General features: G+C 29.3%; 1 protein-coding gene and 1 long non-coding RNA gene across 8 annotated transcripts in view; one reads left to right on the top strand and one right to left on the bottom strand.

The window, feature by feature from the left end:
- The window catches only part of LOC149032212 (uncharacterized), a 226,892-nt gene that overhangs the window by 84,307 nt on the left and 129,056 nt on the right, over positions 1 to 13,529 (top strand). The gene's annotated exons all lie outside the window — the stretch shown is intronic.
- The window catches only part of Neto (Neuropilin and tolloid-like), a 118,702-nt gene that overhangs the window by 47,887 nt on the left and 57,286 nt on the right, over positions 1 to 13,529 (bottom strand). Inside the window, exon 2 of one of the 7 annotated variants that reach the window (XM_015317388.2) lies at positions 4,757 to 4,878. The exons of the other annotated variants lie outside the window; for them this stretch is intronic. The gene's annotated coding sequence lies outside the window, so the exon portion shown is untranslated. The remainder of the gene's footprint in view (positions 1 to 4,756; positions 4,879 to 13,529) is intronic. 7 annotated transcript variants of the gene reach the window in all.

Genomic DNA, 13,529 nt, shown 5'->3' with positions numbered 1-13,529 from the left:
AAAGAAATTATAAAAATACAAACAATTGTAGTACATTAAATAATGAAATGTTCATTATTTGAAGGTTAAAATAAAAACATAATTTTTATCTAGGTTTAATCACTTAACGTAATCTGAGTTATTGTTCGTCAGATAAATTTGTAATGGGAACAACTGAGTAAGCAAATCATGGATTATAAAAGTCATATGGTTATTCGACGTTTTAGAACACTTGTGAAAATGATTTCTTTTCCCTTTATAAGATTGAAGAAAATATAATTCCAGCATCGAAAACAAAATAATAAAATAAATTGTAGTTTTGTGGTCAGTCCAGTTTTTGGATGCTATTTGTTCGACAGGCTGTTGCAGTCAGGTCGTTGATAGAAGTTTGCCAAAATGCGAAAGAGTAACCTGCTCACGTCAAGAGAAACACCGATGATGAATCGGAAAACTTTCTTAGCGGATAACCTACAGAATATTGAGGTGCCTGTCCACATACATATTGACATAATCTCTAACTTTAGGAAACTGACGCGTATATAGTCGTATTCGATGAACAAATGTAGAAATTCTCGAACAAGAAAGACCATTTTTCTTCAACTTTTTACTGAAAGATTATTGATAACAATTTTTTTGTTATTAATCAACGCCTTTGAATCATAACACTGATCGGTAATTAGTCTATTTTTAATTTAATAATTTTTATAAATATTAGAAAACAAAATTCGTTAATTATGGCCGCAATGATTATTTTAAATTTAGACTAATATATTCACACATTTTCTTTATTATAATAATAATTCTAATTTGTCTATTTTTAATCTAACATTGAGTGTAATTTAATATTAACCCCAATATACACAAAAAGCGTAAATATACGCCCTCTGTATTTTTTTACACCTTTATATATATATTGCTGTTTTACCAATTAATTTAACATAGAATTTATTGTGATATGTAACATAGCAACTAAATATTGGCAATTATTTCAATGTCGTTTAGTTAATTGCTTTTATATTTGAAATTCGTCGTCTATTTTAATTTTATTATCTTTATTCGTTCATTATCGTTTTATTATTTTTATAATTAGGTTAAAATTATTAAAATATCCTGTTGTTAAAGTTATTATACTCTGTGTTACATTATAAATGTTGTATTTTTTCTTTTATATTTAAATTACCGATTATTGTTAAAGGAATGCACAAAACAAATAAAGTAAATTAAAATTGTTTAAAAAATTACTTTAAAAAAATTCATATTTTTATTTTATTTGCCATTATTATCTGTTTTGGTCAGTAGTCAATGGAAAAACAGTCGCAGCGACTGACATGCGAAAATTGCACCTGTCGTTCATATTAATGGATTCGTTCGCAGTCAAAGGGTTAATTATTGATTATTTACTCATATTTTTTTTCGATTGAAAAATATAATAATAAGAATGTAATAATATTTGACTACTGTTTAAGTAGAAATAAATCAAATAATAAAAATTGTAAATATAGCAAATAAAAGATAAGTAAACGTAAAAAAAATGTATAAATAAATTGACTAATATCAATATAAGAAATATCTGATCATTTAACGTTTCAAATACGTCGAACAGTTTATGATATTCTCTCATGTGGAAAAAGATCTTCCAAAAGTAAAGCAATATTTGGCGTATCTCCATATCACGATTATTTGTTTGCGAACCTTGCTTTTTCTGATCGTTGTAGCAAACTTTTGAATCTTACGAGTCGAGTTTTCTTATAACTCTTTCCATGCTAAAACACATACATAATACTTGCCTTTTCTCTTTCAAAAATTTCAACTATGATATAATATTAATCGTTTGAATCTCGAAGACTTTGTAAAAACACGGTCGAAAAGGTTCGAACAGTGTAAAAAGTTTTTAATCGTCTTAATCGAATGCGAAAAATTCCAAGACTTGTTCAACGCTACTTTGACAGTCAGTGACAACTTCGTTATTTGTCATAGCGTTTCAAATGTATTGGATTTTTTCAATTCAAATTCTGAAGAGCATGATCACACTGCTTGGAACTCAAATGGGTCAAATAATAGCTATTGTTTCCTGTATCAACACAATTTCTACTTAAAACTTTTTACATTATTTATGGTATTGTGTGGTTGGTTGAATCTAATATTTATTTTTTGTCGTAGCGTTGTTTTATGCGACAATTTCGAAACACATTGCGACTATTGTTAGAAAATAAATTAAACAAGAAAAATTGTTGAATAATATACAATTGTAAATGCATATACATATATGCATCCTTTTTTAATTTATCCGTGCAAATAATATGATACAATTGTGAGAAAAAGTGAAACAGTTTAAAAAAAAAAATATATTAATATATTATAAAAACAATGTTTTCGTTTGTTATTAAATAATAATGAAGTAAGTAATAATTATTATCATTTAATATCACTTTCTTGTATACAATAATTTTAAATATACAAACACGCATAAGGGCCCGATTATCAGTCGATAAAGAAATATCTGTCAAAGTTGTCAATAGAATGTTTGAAGACGTTTCAAATCTTTACCCGATTTGACAAGCATCAAACTGGAAAATAACTTTCACGTAGGTTGAACAATAGGTCTTGGAGAAAGAAAAAAGATAACAAAAAAAAAGGAATAAAAAAAATGGTATAAAGGACATAAAAAAAAAAAAAAAAAAGAAAAGAAATTTATCTCGATGGAAATATCCAGTTGTATACGTCGAATCCTCCTCGTCGTCGTTAGAACGACGACAGGGAAAATTTTTCTTACTTTGTATTCGTCATTGGTATATAGAAAGTATATATATAAATGCGCATGCGCGTATATAACGCATACAATGTTCCAACATATTCTCGCGTGTGAGCATTCATCCCGTATGCTCTCGCACGCGGCCTTAGATCCCATTGGTACGCATGAGAAATCCACGGAGAATTCCATTTTCTGTACTGCTCTGGAACCGAGTACCCTTCAGAATTGTCATCGTAAAAAGCAAAAAAGAGAACAAGAGAGATAGGGAAAGAAAAAGATCAGACAATACAGGGCGTATTTCGAGCACACTCTTGATTGAGATCAAACAATGGATATCTGAGTATAAAAAAGGATCCCCCTCTGGAGTTCATCTCTTACTTTCATGAAATTTTCATATTAACGAAAGGCTTTGTTCTATGCCTTTCTTTGATTCTTATCATTTATTTTTGTATTAAAATTTAATTATGATATGCGTAATTACTTTAAAGCATATAATTAGACGCGAATTATTACTCCTTTTCTATTTTGTTGTTTGTTGTTTTTCTTGGTAAATTATAAATAAATTTATGTTTACGTTAAATTAATAAATATATATTAAATTAAGACATTACGAATTACAAATAAATAAAAATGAATTAAACAAAATTTTTCATTAGCTATTTAAGTAAATAATTATATGGTAGAACAAAATGTACGGCTCAATTAAGACGACAAATATGAACATATTCATGCAATGTTTTTATTTAATTATTGTAAATATAATTATTTGTATGAAAAAGAAATTATTTAAATTAAAAAAATTCAATCATGCAACAGATAGAGAATAAATGTTTTCAAAATAAATATATATTTCGAAGAATAGATTCAAAAATTACATGATTTATATATGTTTAGGAAAATTATACGAACGAATAAACAATATTTAATACAATTTCTTTTCATTCGAATTTTAACAGTAACAATTTATGAATGAGAAGTATACAAGTTTGATACGAAATACAGTTTGAGTTTCGAGAGACAATAAATCGGTCCGATATTACGCTTTGGTATTCATGTTCTTCTAGGTTGAATCATGAACTAAGTGTAACGATAAACATGGATAAAAGAATATTTCAATTTATGAGAATTTTATTTAATGAAATTAGATCTCATGTTTGGTGAAATTTTTCTACCAACATGAATTTAAAAGAGTGCATTTTTGACATTAGAAGCAACATTATAGTCTCCATTTTGAGAGTTTCTTAACTCTCAAACATTTTTTAACTTAAAAAAAAAAAATAGATCAAACGAAACACAAAATACTACGATTATTAATCCTTAATGCTTGAATTGTGTATTACTATTTTTGATATATGTTTTGGATTGGTATAAAAAAGAAGTTTTACAATTATAATACAGTTCATTAATAATAATAATAAAAAAATAATAATTATAATATAATAACATATACCCATGTAATAATACTTTTTTTGATAAATCAATTTATCTTCTCCATAAAAATATGTAATAGAAAAGGCCAAGAAAATTAATTAATTTCACGTATTATGTCAATGACAAAATATCATAATATGAGAGAAGTTTCAATGGCAGGATCTCTTCTTTTTTTTATTCCTACTCATACATTTTCCTTTAATAATCGAACAATCGAGGAGGAGGAGGAGGAGGAGGAGGAGGAGGGGGCGGGGTGGTTAAAGTAAGTAAACGTACCTAAACAGAAAAAGATCAAACGACTTGTTGGCGAAAAAAATGATATATGCGTTCTACGGGTGGCGTGCATAGAAAAGCGCTCGGTTAACGTTCGGTTGCACGCTCCCACATACAAATAGAAAAAAAAAAAGAGAGAAAAGAAAAAAGGAAACCGAAAAAACCCTAGGAAAGGTCTGATTTCTTATCGATGCGGAAAAAAAAAAACGATCAAATGGGGGACAATTTATAGCAAGGCAACTTTGCTAGCGAAGCTGGTGTGTCTTGCTAAAGGCTTTTCGTCTCTCCTGTCATAAATCTCGACAGAACATCATTACTCACGCTTCAGGTCAATGGCAAACCTTTCCTTTTCTTCAATTTCCTCTTCCTTTTTCCTCAAACAGAAACTCGGAGAGAAGGTTGTTCCTCGAACGGTTAAGTAACTTCCCCTCTCCTTGTCCTCCCTGAATCGCAAAGTTCACTTTTCATTAACTTCCTTTAGTAGATTTAGCATAGAAATCTTTGAGGAAAATTAATGTTTTATTATTGAAAATGAAAATTAGCAGATACTTAATGAAAACGCGATACTGAAAATCTCATTAAATCGAGAACTTTATTTTTGGTGTTAAAATTAGATCTATCGTCTCACGTAAATGAAGATTTCTTCGTTCTTGATTTTCATTTGCTTATAATAATAATCTAAATACTTTTCCTGCAGTTAATATAATCTAAATGAATAAGAATATTTTTGATATTAGCCAAGGATTACAAATTTTTTATTATGAATAATTTGTAAATATTAGAATCATTTTTACAGCAAATAATGTTTAACGAGAATTATAAAAGTAAATATATATATATATATAGATTTTGTTTGTCGGAAATAAGATTCTCGATTATAATTCATTCTTGAAGTAATTTCTGAACAAACCGGATGCGTCTTAATTACGACTCCCGTTATCCTCTTTATCTGGAGAAAATTTATTGGACACGATCGGGTAATTTTTTCCTTAAGTAACTTTTCCCTGGATTCTCTTTGACCCAATTCAAGCTGCTGCTATTTTAAAAATGATTTGACAAAGATACATGTTACCTTTTATCTCAAAAAGATATTATATCAAATCTTTAAATAAACCATGAAACTCTGTATGTTTATAATATACATCGAAATTACAAAATGAATATACATCAAACAGACAGACAGACTGACAAAATAAAATATAATTTTCAATTGAATTAAAAAACAAATCAAATTCTTTACGGAATTTCTACTTTGTTCTTTGCAATGCGAAAGTATTTACAATAGTAAGGGATTACATTTACAAAAGTAGAAAGAGAATACGGAAAGAGAAAATATTTCTTTCTTAAGCCAGTTCGGTTATGCTCGGGTGAGAATTTGTCCAAGTTTGTACTTCGATCCCTTTTCCCTTCTCCTTTCAAATTTCCAACAGTAAAGTCAGAGTTTCAACGGAAATCGGTAACAACTTCGTAGACCGTAGGCAAAGAGGGAGGACATTTCCGTGAGGATTCCCGGGCTCAAAGCCAGTATCCGTTGAAAGAGAAAGAGAGAGATAGGGAGAGAGAGAGAGAGAGAGAGAGAGAGAGAGAGAAAGAGAGAATACATAACATTAGATCTCTTCCGGTCTAACATCGATGGTGCTGCTGTTACCTAGCTGTTGGTTTATTCCTAGTAGTAACATTCTTACTCTTAACAAACTACTACAAATACTCGCCGAAACATTGTAGTAGAATCGATCTGTTTTACTTGGCTACTCTCGAAGTCATGGAACCCTTACCATGGAGACACCCCTTGTCCCCATTCCCACCTTATTCATAATCACGAAATATGTGCTAATCATATTTTACTTTCTATCTACGAAGACAATAGAAATTAAAGGGGGATTCTTTTTACCATACCTTTTTTTTTGTTTGATTATAAAACCGTCTCGGGAAATTGTATAGTTCGAATAAACTTTCTTTTTAATTACAATTTACATAAAATCGATTCGACGTTAATTTCGTTTTACTCGTGATAAATGTTTCTTCGATTGAACGTCTTATTGAGAATCTAATATAAATCTGAAGAAATTTTTAAAAAATCAATTAATTCCATTGGATTTTTGTTCATTTTCTTTTCAAATTATGTTAGTTGTTCTTCTAACAAAAAAAAGAAATAATGTAAAAAAAAAACATTATTGTGAAGATAAGAGTGAATAGGAAAGTAGTGTTAAGTCAACGAATTATCTTATACCACCATTTGTTAAAATCTTATCGAACTAACAGAGATAATCATAACTCTTTGTTAATAAACAAATAATATTGCGATTATAAATTGAGATATAAACTATTCTATCTTTCAAGTAGGATGAAACTGCACATAGTGTGCTAAATTTGATTAAAATCGGTTCAGTAGTTTAGGAATTCATTGCGGACAAACAACGTGACACGTAATTTATATAAATTAAGATTATATTATTATATTGTATTTGTTATATTATTATTTAATAATCATAATTATATATTTTGATTTAAAAATAGTTGCTCTGATATAAAAATAATAAATTAAGTGTTTAAATTATTAAAAAATTATTATATATTCAATCTATTACATCGTAACCTCCGATCATTCGGATATAATAAGTTGTTCTTTTCATAAGGTGTTAATGTTGAACGTTCGATGAATCGAAGTATTTTCCTTCCGAATTGAAAACTTTTCATTACCAAATTTCTTTTTCTTGTTTTTATCTTTTATGAACTGATTAAGAAACCCGAAAAGTTTTTGAACACAGAGTAAAATGAAAGTCGTCAAAAAGTTTGAAACAAGGTTGGTCTTTTTAAGTTAGTATCAAAAGGTGGTGGGGTGAAAAAAGTTCTCTCAAAAGTTACTCTCGCTTAGAGTTTTTTTTTTTTTTTTTTTTTTTTTTTAGAAAGGGACGATCGCTTTAAAGCAAAGACTATTCATCGATCGCAAAACTTTTTCAAGAGTTTTAAGAATACCTTGCCACGCGTTTGACTTTCTCTCGAATAAAAACCTCGCGATGAAAATCATCGTAATCTTTGTCGGTTGGGGAATTGGGGTGGAAAACAAAAAGAAAAAAGAAAAAAAAAGAAAATAAGGAAAAAGAAAAAGATAGACAGACAACAAACAGGCATACAACAAGAGGGAAAGGCAACCAGGCGGACATAAAAAAAAAAAAAAAAGATAGAAAGAAGACCAAAAAACACCGAGAAGGCAAATGGAGACAAACAAAAAGAGTCATAGAAAGACGGATAGAAAAATAGACAATAAGATATTCTACGTAGTCGTACCTAAGAAGAATAAAAACAAAGAAAGAAAGAAAGAAAGAAAGAAAGAAACAGACAGATAAACAAGATAAAAGAAGAGATTAGACAAAATCATCGAGCAAAACATATTTATTTGCTTTTGCTTTTTTTTTTTTTTTTTTTTTTTTTACATTTTGATCCTGCACCGTAGTAATATCCAAAGAAAAACACAGGATAAAAAAAAAAGATAGATTGAAATGATATAATCCATCAGAGATACACTTCCTTTTTTTTTCTTTCCTTCGTTCAGGAAACACAAGTTTGGAAATTTTAATTTTCTCATTATCTTCTTTCTGTCATCGACAGATAGTTTATAAAATTTTGATAAAATCATTCACAGCTGATCGTTTATTTATTATTCCATGTAGAATCGAATAACGTTTGTTTAAGATGTGTGTGTGATAAAAAGTAGTAACAAATAAATTAACTTTTACTTTTAATCCTGAACAATGATTCCAACAACGTGCGGTAATTTAACACGCATTGTGGTTCCAAGTCGGATAAATAGCTTACATAGAGATAATTAAATGCAGATTGAAAAGCAACGAATAGAGTATACTCGTATGCACGTGTTCTCATTGGTAAGAGTACAACGTATACATAACATACATATACATGCATAGAAGGTAATAGGTAAAATCTAGCGTGTCTGATTTACAATTTCGTTAACGTTGATTTGAACATACCTCTTTGAAATATTTTTGAATAAAAAATCTAAAAAAATCAGAGGTAAAAAAGCACTAATGTTCTACGTGTTATAAGACGATAGAAATGGAATCCAAGTATTAATATACAGTTCCCAGGAATATTATTTATTATTAAATAGAATCACAATAGGATTACGATCGTAAGGGGATTTATGATACCACTTAACAAGCGGTTGCCTGGTAGGTATTGTGATTTATGAAAATTTAACCAGCTTGCCCAAATGGAAATGCGATTCAGCTAGAAACGCGCTAAAGCTTGGTCGGAATTAATTAGTATCATATTTGAGAAACTTGGGGGAGGAAAAAAAGGGAGAATGTTTTTACATAGATAATGAAATTAAAACGATTCGTTAAACGCATAATAGAAATGTAATTATACGATAAAAAGACAATTTACTATTAAATTTGATTAAGGATTGATGAACAAAAAAAACAAAATATTAAACTATTACGATTTATGCGAAATGAAATGATAAATACAAATTATTATAAATTGTTTTTTTTTTTTTTTTTTTTTTATTATTTACCCAATTTTAATCTGTCATGGTCATTAGATGAAGGATTTAACGGAGAGTAAGCTGCAAGATCTGTACTGATTTTGGAACATTGATCGCTAGCCCGTTTGTCGTTGTTTGCACGCCATGAAAATTATGCTAATGTTAACGTGGCCCACTGTGGCCGTGTTTTCCAGTCTGATAGCAAACATTTAACAAGAGAGAAATAGAGTGTGTGTGTGTGTGCATGTGCGTGTGTGTATATGTGTGCGAGAGAGAGAGTCCTCGTTTTGTGAGCGTGCCAAACGTGCTAATGCGTGGCCAAAACAGCAAACGCAAGTACGATCATTAGACGCGTTTATTTACTTTTTTTTTATCAGATCATCCTATATATATTATATATATATATACATATCTTTTTGGATATTATTACATATATCTAGTCGTAATTTTGCGTCCAATTGAGGACGGTCAATAGATAATTCCAATGATTAAAATACATGTTTTATACTAACGATGATATTTTAAATAATTGATGATAATATAATAAGAAATTTTTTATCGTAAATAATTTGCATATTTACGCGTATAAGAATATTTATTAGCAAACATAAAATACACGATACTCTTATAACGTATTCAAAATAAACTAATATAAATAGGTTATATAAAATTCAACTTGGATTTATAATAAATAATAAAAAAATCTGCTTAACTTTTAAAGTCATAGAGGAGGAGTATACTTAAACATTATTGTTTACTACCGATATAATTATTCTTTTCTATTGGGCTCAATATTTTATAGTATTGATCTCAATAAATATACGACCGTAGATAACCAACATAAATATAAATTTATTTAATCGTTTGCATATGTAAATCGATAAGATTAATCCGATTTAATTGAGTGAGATATCACGTAGACATTTACGATCATTATTTTTATCTTTTTTTTTTTGTTTCACAATAAAAAAGTTAGGAAAAGTTTATATTGTAAAGTTTGGAATAAAGAAGTAAGTATCGAAAGGAAAGTGGTCAATGGAAATATAATATTTATAAGAGAAGTCTAGAAAGTTGATTATCCTTTCGAAGAAAATTATTGACAGTTCGTAAAGATATTGCTTCGTAATATTATCGGTAATCGAGATATAAATCGATTTTTAGTAGTTTCACTCGACAAAAGTTCACTTTAAATACGTTGGTATATATGTAAGTATACTTATTTACTACGTGCGTATACATTTATATAATAGATAAGAGTATCTATTATATAAATGTATACACACGAGTTGATATTTTAAGGGAAGATGTACAATTTACAATATTATACTTTTTAATGTTTACTTTTGCATAGAAGAGAACATGCATACTTACGTGCATAGGTAGATGCATCGATAACTCGTAAAATGGAGTCCTCGTGCTTACGCGACCGATTATGCGGGAGCTAAGGGCGAAAGAAGAAGTTGCGCATCTATCTTAAAAGAAGAAGGGATTACCAAGGGCTTACCGGCCATTATACTTACGACCGTTTTTATCCGTGAAAACTTTATCGAGCTTTCACGCTCTTCTTACCAAGTGGCATGAAAATCGTTCTCTATTCTAACCAACGGGTTTTCGATCGATTTTTTTTCAAATAAAAGAAAAGATACTTAAAAGGGAAAAGAAGGGAAGAAGGCAAGCCGAACGTTTTTACGATTTTTCTTTTTCTTTTTCTTTTACCCCCGCTAAAATTAGACCGTGCTGAGATAGGCAAAGCTCAACACTTTGTTCTTGTTCTTTTCTCTTCTTTTTTTTCTTTCCTTCGTCTTATTTTTCTTCTTCTTCATCATCATCTTCTCTTTCTTACTAAAGAGCAGTCAACGATGAAACGAGACTCACTGTAAGATCTCATTTTCTACGTGGACGAATATCGAGACATTGATATCCGTGAATATTCGTGTAACGAAAGAATTTGTCAGAGAAAAAGAAAAGAAAATATTTAATTTTTTCTCGCAAACTTAAATGACTTTTTGATTACTCATGCGAGAAAAGTACTATCTTTTCGGTCGCTATTTGGGGTCGGAAAGACGCTGTTTTTACATACTTTACAATGACAACACGCTTTTTGAGTAAAATAAATGTCAATTTGAGTGCGAAAAGTTTACTTGTCGCAACCAAATTTTACTTACCGCACGAAAATTGACGATAATAAAGAACACAATGAAAATGTTAATATTGTAGATGATAAGATTAATATGTAGTTCTTTTATTTATTTTATTTCTTGTTTAAAAAGGCTATCTTAGACGATAAGATTAAATCTTTAGTTCTTTATTTATTTTATTTCCTATTTGAATACGCTATCGATCTTGGTGAAAGGAAACTCCACTCAAAAATTGGGGGGAGGTGGGGGGGGGGTTTGAAACGATATTGAAAATAAAAAAAAAATTCTATTTATCATATAATAATAAATTATTTCTTCTTTCGCAATTAAATTTGTATCAATAATAATCGTATAAATAGATTTCCGTGTAATAAGTAATTTAACAAAAGTTTTGCGTTTAAAAGCAAATATTAATTATTGAAAATTTACAATTGGTAAAATGTACGAAAAAAAAAATACTCCTGTGAGATAATTCATTGTATAGATTTATTGTTAAGTAAATAATAAAATTAATTTAATTATCTCTCTCTCTCTCTCTCTCTATTTCTATTTATTCTGACGTGAAATTAATTTTATCTATTGATTTTTGTCGATTCAATTTTATTCATCGTCTACGTTATCCAACTAGCTAGCTAGCTAGCTAGCTATAGTTACGAAAAAAAGGAATGACTTTACAAACTATTCAATTTGCTTTTGGTGTTGTAAATAAGATCCGCGGCGCCGGCTCGTAACCGTTATTCTCTCGTTCTCTCTTCGCGGTACGTTCTCCGATAAATCATCGAAGCTCTCAGTATTACGAAGCTTGCTTGCGTTCATGCTAGGCAAGTTGCACGTGTGCTGTTATACCGCATCTCTTGGGTGGTTCCATGGCATTAATTTTCAGCTGGCATCGTTAAATCTGGATTTAGGCTTGGAGGTTCGATGTTGCACACCTGAGTGATACCACCTGCTTTAATAGTCCCCTCTGTGGCTAATATCTTTTCAAAAAAAAAAAAAAAGAATATTTTTTTATTATAACATGGATACGTAGTAGATATCTGAAAACGTATTCAGATCGATCAATTCAAAATTCGTTCTGTCCATATATTTATTCTTCTACAGTATGTGTGTTTTAAATATAATCCCTATTAGTCGAAATGTAACATTTCTTCTTTTTTTTTTTTTTTTTATCTCCAAATTCTTCTGCAATTTGTCCAAGGTGGACATTTGGTAGATTCATTTAGCAATGAGTGTAGTTATGTAATACCATGTATGGTGATTTGTTTTTTATAATAAATTTTTTTTATATTATATACATTATCTGCTTTACAATTTGTCCGTGAACATTAGATAAAATGTTTCCTTTTTAGTCCATTTTCTAATGTGAACAGTGTACGTTTCTATGGGTAGTTGGTTGGCATGTACTGCTGTTCTCTCTTTGTATTGTGTTGTGAAATTGTTTATTTCGTCCATTACTATCGTTAGTCCTAAGTCTTACAATAGATAATAAAGAATTGTGTTAAGTTATATTTAATGAGATCTTTTGTGTGTTTCCTGTGTAATCTTTCAGGTATATTTTCAAAGTGTAACTTCTGTATTAGATTACTCGAGTGATTTATTAGCCTGACTTTGCATCTATTTACTCTTCGACACAGATTTGATCTAAAAGTCTTTTCAGATTTGTTCGTTATCTACATACCAGGGAGCGTTAATTATGGTTCTCGGGATAATGGTTCGTAGTGCTTCGAATTTGGTTATGAAGCTTTTTACTACAGTGGTCCATATTACGATTCCATAGGTCCAAAATGTCATATAGAATACATAGTTCATACTATATGAATCGTTAGGAAACCAATAATGTAAATTTCGCATCGGTATATTGTGTGTGTGTGTGTGTGTGTGAATAGGTATGTTAAATAAAACAGAGCGATGAATGTTGGATGTCTGCGTATATTTATTCAGGATATTGGTTGCAGGTCGATACACGTTACGTGAAGGACTAGCCTAGACCTTTGTTTAAAAAAGTATGTTTTTATTTCAAACTCTTTTTAACATGTATTACACAAGTAAAAAAAAAAACATTTTACAAAAAACTTTCAAAACCAATATATTACGAAATGTTAGTTTTCTTTATTTTTGTTTTCTTCATTCAACCGTATTATCTTTTAAATAATTCATCTGATAAAGAAAGCTAATTTAATTAGATGTTTTAATTGACGTGATAAGATAGAGTACCTACATAATTTTGAAAATTATGAACAAACTTTAAAACTAAGTAACCATGTAGCTATTATCGACGAGTATACTCGTCATAGTTTCATTTTGACGATATAGTTAATTTGCTTATTACTAGATAATTAATGTTGTTTATTTTGTATGAAACATATTTATACACGAGCGTATTTCTATAAGTACTTTCATTCACGATCTCATATATATTCACTTTACCGATCTTTTGTAAAAAATTTTT

The sequence above is a fragment of the Polistes dominula genome, unplaced genomic scaffold, assembly GCF_049000335.1.
Source record: "Polistes dominula isolate Pdom_NZ unplaced genomic scaffold, Pdom_raw_medaka contig_33, whole genome shotgun sequence".
NCBI classification, from domain to species: Eukaryota; Metazoa; Arthropoda; class Insecta; order Hymenoptera; family Vespidae; genus Polistes; species Polistes dominula.
This window is presented reverse-complemented; position numbering and strand designations above follow the sequence as displayed.